This window comes from Carlito syrichta, unplaced genomic scaffold (assembly GCF_000164805.1).
Source record: "Carlito syrichta isolate Samal-C Ts95f unplaced genomic scaffold, Tarsius_syrichta-2.0.1 Scaffold313103, whole genome shotgun sequence".
NCBI classification, from domain to species: Eukaryota; Metazoa; Chordata; class Mammalia; order Primates; family Tarsiidae; genus Carlito; species Carlito syrichta.
The window spans coordinates 279,214-286,936 of NW_007257199.1; the positions used below are offsets into that span (position 1 = coordinate 279,214).

A 7,723-nucleotide genomic window follows, 5' to 3' on the forward strand; every position below is an offset into this window, starting at 1 on the left:
CAAGATATTAAATGCAGGACTGTGATCCATATTGCCACTTAGTATACTCTGCATTATAGGATATAAAAACTAACCCTCATCTATGGAATGTTAAGCTGATACCCAAGACAGTCAAAGCCTCCCGTAATTCAATATCCCACACTATTTTCTGGTTGTACCCCAAAATAAACCACCAGCGAATGACTTCACCTCTTTAAAAAAAGCATTTACACTTAAAAAATGGGATGAGGTGGGATTTCCTCCTTCTTAAAAATGTTTCTAGAGCTACTAAAAAACCTGCATTTACAGAATAGTTGATAAAAATATTCCTCTGGATTGTACAAGAAGGGAGACAAGGACCACTGATAAGACATGGGATATGATATTATTCAGACTTGGCTTCTTTCTCTCCTGCTTCATCAGAGGCTGGATTCTCCTCGGTTTTAGCTTCTCCGTTTTCTGCAGGTCACTCACTCTTCTTTAGTTTCTTGGTTAGTCACTTCAGCCTGCTTTCCCTTCCCTCCCCTTTTTCCCTTTTGCTGGCACTTTTCTGTCTGAAGAGGCATCCTTTCCCGCCGCCTTTTTTGGCCTTGCTTCCACTTTTGCAGGAGGTTTGGCCGACAACCGCGCCGATCTCCTCTTGGGCTCCTCTTTCGCCGCCCCCTCGGCGGAGCTGACCTTCCTCGTGGGCATCCTGGCGGCGGGCAGGGCGCTACCGGGTGCCTGCAGGCAGCGGCACGGAGAGCCCTCGCGAAGCTGGGCTGCCGCACCGCTACCGTCCCTCCTGCCGCCGGAGCTGCTGAGACCCGCCGTAAAAACTGTTTTAGACTTACCTCGTTACCGATTTTTATTATCTATCACTATGACGCAAACCCAAGAAGAAAATATTAGCAAGTTGTTCAAGATACTACGAAAACTCCACCATGTTTGGAGTTCAACGGTTCTGGAACATGTGACTCAGACTCACTGTCTTGGGTGTTTCTCCATGTAGCCCTATGCTTTGGCCATCACGAGCTCTGGTGATGCAGCATTTCTCAACAGTGCTCTGCTGTTGTCTTCAGGGTTTTCTTCCCACCACTGACTGCATTCTACAAGTTCTGAGGTACGCACACAGGCAATAGCATCTGTCTTGAGTGACAGTTGGCCAATAGCACTGTAAGACATGTATGCGTCTCTGAGGTCTTAAAAGTATGCAAAAATGTGTATCTTAAGATAAATTAATTATGGTATTTAGTTACTTGTTTATTGCCTGTCTCCCAGTACCAGAATGCAAGCTTGAAAATGACAGGGCTTTTGTTTATTTTGTTTGCTGCTGTAGCCTCAGCACCTAGTACAATCCTTGGCACAGAGTTGTTAATTTCTTCTGCTGTGTCAAAAACCTTTTAGTTAGAATAATGAATCAAGCCGGGCTCAGTGGCTCAGCCTGTAATCCCGCGCTTTGGGAGGCTGAGGTGAGTGGATTGCCTGAGCTCCCGGGTTCGAGACCCTCCTGGGCAACTTGGCGAGAACTCATCGGTACAATAAATCAAAAAAATTAGCCTGTAGTTCCAGCTACTTGGAAGGCTGAGGCGGAAGGATCGCCGAAGCCCAGCTGGGGTCGAAGCTGCGGTGGCTGGGAGCGGCCACTGCATTCCAGTCTGGGCGACAGAGTGAGACTCCAACTCAAAAAAAAGAATAATGAATCATGCTTTTTGTTAGGCGCCACAAAATCCTCTGTGAGCTTATGCTGAATGGATGGATGAAGAATGAATGAATCCTCCCTTCCCTGAGTTATTTTTTCTTCTTAAAATTGGCAAAAACTTAGGACTTGTCCTTTAGAACTTTAGATCTTTGAGAACTTTTTAGATTGTTAGACCTCTGTGAGCCCTGATTTTAAATTAGACATTTTTCATTCATGCTTTTTATAATTGATAACAAGAGTAGGAAAATGGGTGAATGAAGTGAAAGGTGAAACTGTATCATCAGATCCTTGAAAAAGACAATTATTTCTCAAATGAATCATTGGAAATTTTCTTATGTGAGACTAAAGCCAACCAAACTGACTCAGTGTAATGTCCTCTGATTTTATTTTATTATTAAACTCAATACTCAATGACACATACTCCACAAAGGAGCTGGGGAGACAATTTTATTAATTTCATGTATTTATTTATAGATGAGACTCTCACTATGTTGCCCAGGCTGGACTCAAATTCCAGGGCTGAAGTGATCCCCCTATCTCAGCCTCCTCAGTTGCTGGGACTACAGGCACATGCCATGATGCGAGGCCAGGAGACAGTTTTTAGCTTGATTCCTTCACTTGCTGCTTCAACATCTTGATACATTTAATTAGCATTTGTTGAGAACCCATGGGTACGTGAGACACACAAAATTCTGGAATAAAAAATACAGGGAATGGATAAGGACACCATGCCTAGAGGGAAGATTCTTTCAAATTCATTATTTAAGATTACTGAGACCAACTCTTTCTGTACATTGTACAGGGGACCTTATCTAGTGCATAAGAAAACCCAATTTTAAACTTAAAAGGAAAAAAGTTGTTTCCTAGTATAATTACACAAAACCTAAAGTAACTATTTTTTAAAATTATTTTTATTCATTTCAACTAACCTCTGAAAAGATGTTTTTGGCAATTTTATCGCTGCTTTTAACTGAGTTTGCAGAGTCCGTCTGAAATTAGGAACCACACATATTCGGTCGATTCCTGTTGTGTCAGTAAGCAGAGTTGAGATAAAAGGATGATGATCTAAAGGAATAAAAGCAGTTTGCCTGATTACTCTTTACTTTTCGTCACTCTCAATATTTTTGTCATCTGAAATAGTTGAATTAATAGTAATGAAAAAGAAACCCTGTGGTTGTTCTAGTATGCTCAACATGTACAGAACTTTTCCATACATTTACTCTCTAGTTGATTTTCATATTCAAAAAAGTGAGATGCATAAAGGAATGGATGATGAAGTCAATTACATTTGTATGCCCTTTAGGGAAATAGGAATTGTTGCTTTCTTGGCTGTGTTCTGTATCTACTGAGAAAAGTAAACAGAAAGACTCAGAAATCAACAAATACTGACTGAATACTTAAAATGTGTGGCCAGAACAGTGTTAAATAATGGAGTGAAGGTCAGTTGCAGAGAACCACGAAGTTTAGATAGATAGATAGATAGATAGATAGATAAATAGTAGATAGATATGTGTATCTATCAGCTGCTTTACTGTTGAATTCCTAACATCAGTACAATTTTCTAAGTCCTACATATTAAATGTGATCAGTAATTATATAACAATATAACATACCTGATTTTAGAACTCAAAACATGCCAAACTTTGAAAGCTATTTAAGCTCTCTTAATTATTTATTTTTAAAAATTTGACCCAGTTCCCGATCTCCTACTGGTGTATTCAATTTCACCATTACAGCCTTGTGACTTGTATTTTTCCCCTTGATGTTTCCTGGTTTTACCTCTAAAGTGTCAATGATAAGAATATATCTGATTAAGAAAGTTTCCATCTCCAAAAGTCTAAGTCAGTATTTGATGAGTTTGGGATGGATAACAAGACTGCTGTCAATACAAACTAAGTTTTCAAATAGTGGAGTTTGTCTTATTCATTTTGTGCTGCTATAGCAGGATACTTGAGACTGGGTAACTTATTGTGAGCAGAAATTAATTGGTTCACAGTTCTGGAGGCTGAGCAGTCTAAAATCAAGGTGCTGGCCTCTGGTGAGGCCCTTCTTGCCACATCATTACACGATGGAAGGGATTACATGGCAGAAGGGCAAAGAGAGGGTAAAAGAAAGAACAAGGAAGCCAACTTGTTCTTTTATAAGGAACCTGCTCTTGCAATAATAGTATTAATCCATTCATAAGGGTGGTGCCCCCATGGTTCAAATACCTCCCAACACTGCAGCACTGGGAATCCAGTTATCAGTACTTACATTTTAGAAGTCACATTCAAATCATAGCTTTCCACGTCTGGCCCCCAAAATTTATATCCTTTACACATACAAAATATAATCACTCTAGTCCAATAGCCCCCAAATCTAAACTTGCTCTAGCACCAAATCCAAAGTCCAGAGTTTCATCTAGATCACATATAAGTAAAACTCAAGATGTGATTCAGTTTGAGACAAACTCCCCTTCAGCTATGAGTCTATGAAATCACACAAGTTATCTACTTCCAAAGTACAATGGTGTGACAGATGTAAGGTAGACATTTCCATTCAGAAAGGGAGAAACAGGCACCAAGAAAAGAGTAACTGGTCCCAAGTAAGTGCAACACCCATCAGAGTGAATGACAATCTTAAGGCTCCACAATCATCTTCTTCCATTCCATGCCCCACTTCCTGAACACACTGGTGTAGGGTTTGGACTCCTAAGGCCTCAGACGATACCATCCCCATAGTTTTGCTGGGCTCAGCCCACATAGTAGTTCTCACAGGTTGGATAGAGTCTTGCGCCTGCGATTCTCCTAGGTTGCTGTTGCATGCTGTAAGCTCTATAATTCTGGGGCCTAAGGGGTGGCCCCACCCCTGCAGCTCCACTAGGCATTGCCCTAGTGGAGACTCTGTGGTGGCTTTGCCCTGCAGCAGGTTTCTGCCTAGGTCCCTAGGTTATCTGATATATTCTTTGCAGTCTAGGTGGAAGTAGCCATGTCTCAACAGTTCTCATACTCTGTGTGCCTATAGAAGTAGCACCATGGGGTTGCCACAAATGTTTATGGCATGGATACTCCAGAATGATGACATGAGCTGCACCTGGGCTTGCTTGAGCCATGGCTAGAGCAGAGTTCTAGAGGATGTTGTGTGGGAATGAGGGGAGCAGAGTTCTAGGGTGACTATGGGCAGGAAGTTCATGGAGGGTGCCCTAGGCCTATCCTCAGAAACCATTCTGCCCTCCTAGATTTCTGGGCCGGTGATGGGAGGGGCAGCCTGGAAGATATCCCTGATGCCTTTGGAGTCATTCTCCCATTGTTTTGGTAAATAGCACCTGGCTTCCTTCTATCCATGCTAATCCCTATTTGAAAGGGTTGCTTGGCTACACCCTGGTCCTTACCCTTGCATGCTTTTTTGTTCTCTATATAGCAAGGCTGCAAATTTTTCCAAAGCTTTATGTTCTGCTTCCCTCTAAATCACAACTTTTGTCTTTAAATTATTTTTCTCTTCTCTCATTTTATTGTATGCAATAAAAAAAAGGCATACAGCTCCTTCAATATTTTACTTAGAAATTTCTTCCACCCATTATCCTAGTTTATTGTGTTTAAATTCTGCCTTCCATAAAGCTCTAGGGAATGGACACATTTCAGCTCAGTTCTTTGTCACTTTATAACAAAGATGGCCTTTACTTCAGTTTCCAATTCAATATTCTTCATTTATGTCGAGACCTCATTAGAATGGCCTTTACTGTCCATATTTCTATGTTTTAAAAAGTTCCATACTTTTCCTACAGTCATTGTCTTCTGAGCCCACACCAGAATTGCTCTTAACACTCCATTCACAGCAATACAGACTTTTTTCTAGTCTGCTCCTCCAAATTCTTCTATCCTCTACCCAATTACCTAGTTCCAAAGCCACTTTCACGTTTTTAGTTGTTCATTATAGCAACACTCACTTCTCTGGTACCAATTTTCTGTTTTAGTCAGTTTTGTGCTGCTGTAACAGGATACCTGAGACTGGATAATTTATAGTCAACAGAAATTTACTAGTTCATGATTCTAAGGATTGGAAAGTCCAAGATCCAGGTGCTGGTCTGTTGTTGTGTCATCCTGTGGTGGAAGGACAAAGAGAGGACAAGAAAAAGCAAGGGGAACCACATTCGTCACTTTATAATAATCCCACTCCTGTGATAAAGGCATTAATCCATTCATGGGGATGGTGCCCCATGACTCAAACTCCTCTCATTAGTCCCAATCTTCTAATACCATGGCATTGGGAGTCAAGTTTCCAACACACGAGCTTTGGGGGACGCATTTAAATCATAGTAAAGTTGAAGAAAAGAGGTATCCAAAGAAATGTTAGAAATTTGAGTGGAAATAAGTGTTGATGAGCTCTGAAACCTTGCCAAAGCTGTGTTAATACCCTTTACAATGGCATGTAGTCTCATAAATATACTTATTTTTTATAGACAAGAGTGTACATAACATGAGTTAAGAGGCCCATCTAAAGTTTTACAGAGTAACAAGAAATATGTGCCAGTAAAAATGCTCCATTAAGATTTTGGGAACAAGATGGCTACCTTCCTCTGCCCTGACTTAATAATGGAATCTGAGGGTGATCCCTGAAAGTCAAAGATGAAGAGCTGATGGCCTCTCCCCCACTCCCCTACAGTGTGCACAGACAAGGCCAGAATCTGGCACCGGCCAAACTCACCTCCATATTCTTATTTAATAAAATACACATTCTTCCTTGATAAAGGACTCTCCATGTCTAATAATGTTTATTCATTGTTATGCTTTTCAAAAGAGAGAGTTAAGCAAAAGCGCATTCGCTCCAACATCCCTTATACTTGGTCTTTTTGTCATTATTGTTTAGTAAGCAAATGTTAAAAATACAATACTTAAAGTTTGCTGTGATAATAGCATGGAGTTAAATACTTTCCCTTGGGGTCACATTTATAGTCTTATGAAGGCACGTAGTGGGAAAATAGAATTGTAATAAATAAATAGAAGTGCCATAAACAAGTGCACTTTATAGCATTTTGTCACCTATTCAGTTATTAAGGTATGTGAGGATATATGGAATCTAATTGAAAGCATGATCCTTGACTCTCATCTAGTAGTTCTCTGCATGGCAGAATAAAATTAACAGTGTCACCAAATAACTAACATGAAGTGACAGCTCAACAAAAGACCTGGGAGCCAAAAGTCTGTGTCACTATGTTTCACAAACAATCCTGTTCTTGTGTTTATATCCTACAGCTCATTTTAAACAAACGTTTCTGAAAATTTAATTTCAAGCTGAATATAAACATGAAATGTTGAAAATAGAACCCAAGGATAGAAAGGCATGTCCAGACATATGACTACTCTTGAATGGTTTGGGGGAAGCAGTTTTGCAGGAATGCAGTTATTCTGTGCACATCAAACTGATCTATTGAGGAACTGCCTTTACTCTGCATTTATAAACTTTTGCAGTTACCAGAGTCACTCACCTATGGTAATGGAGTTGATCCATTGAGTAAATAAACATATCTATTACTGCAAATGAGTACCTTAAAAAGAGTTAATTCAAGATAATCGACTGAAAATGTTTTAAAAAGAATCACCATGGTTCTTAATAGGGCTTTAGGGCCATATAAATATAATCTATAAAGTAAGTCATGCCTTCTCACTTGTAGAAAATTTTGCATACTAAAAATATAGGTGACAATAAAAAAGTGGGGTAGACCCAAGATTAAATCCTAACTGATGTAAGCCTGGGTCTAAGTTACTGAGTTCATGCCATAGCTATTTTTAAGTATCATCACTTGAAACTATACAAGTTACAACCATTGTAGGAAAATTCAGTTATCATATTGCTTTTTATTTTTGATCTCTCATAGACTACTGGGAGAGGAGAAACCTTGGAGATGACCTATGTCACCTATCTCCTCCTCACATCTGATACTGGCTTTTTCTCTGTAGTGCTCCTATATGGGCAATACCTATCCTTTTATTAACAGCTTGGGGTCTGTATGTCTTTATTTATGTTCCAAAGTGTAGGAGAGATTTTGTGATCCTAATTTAAAAGGATGACACAATTTCAAGTAGT

The 7,723-nt window shown here is 39.8% G+C and overlaps 1 pseudogene across 1 annotated transcript; it reads right to left on the minus strand.

The window, feature by feature from the left end:
• Positions 1-213: 213 nt before the first annotated feature.
• Positions 214-692, minus strand: LOC110596721 (annotated as a pseudogene). The gene has a single exon (XR_002482660.1). The product of XR_002482660.1 is annotated as a non-histone chromosomal protein HMG-14 pseudogene (transcript).
• Positions 693-7,723: the final 7,031 nt, after the last annotated feature.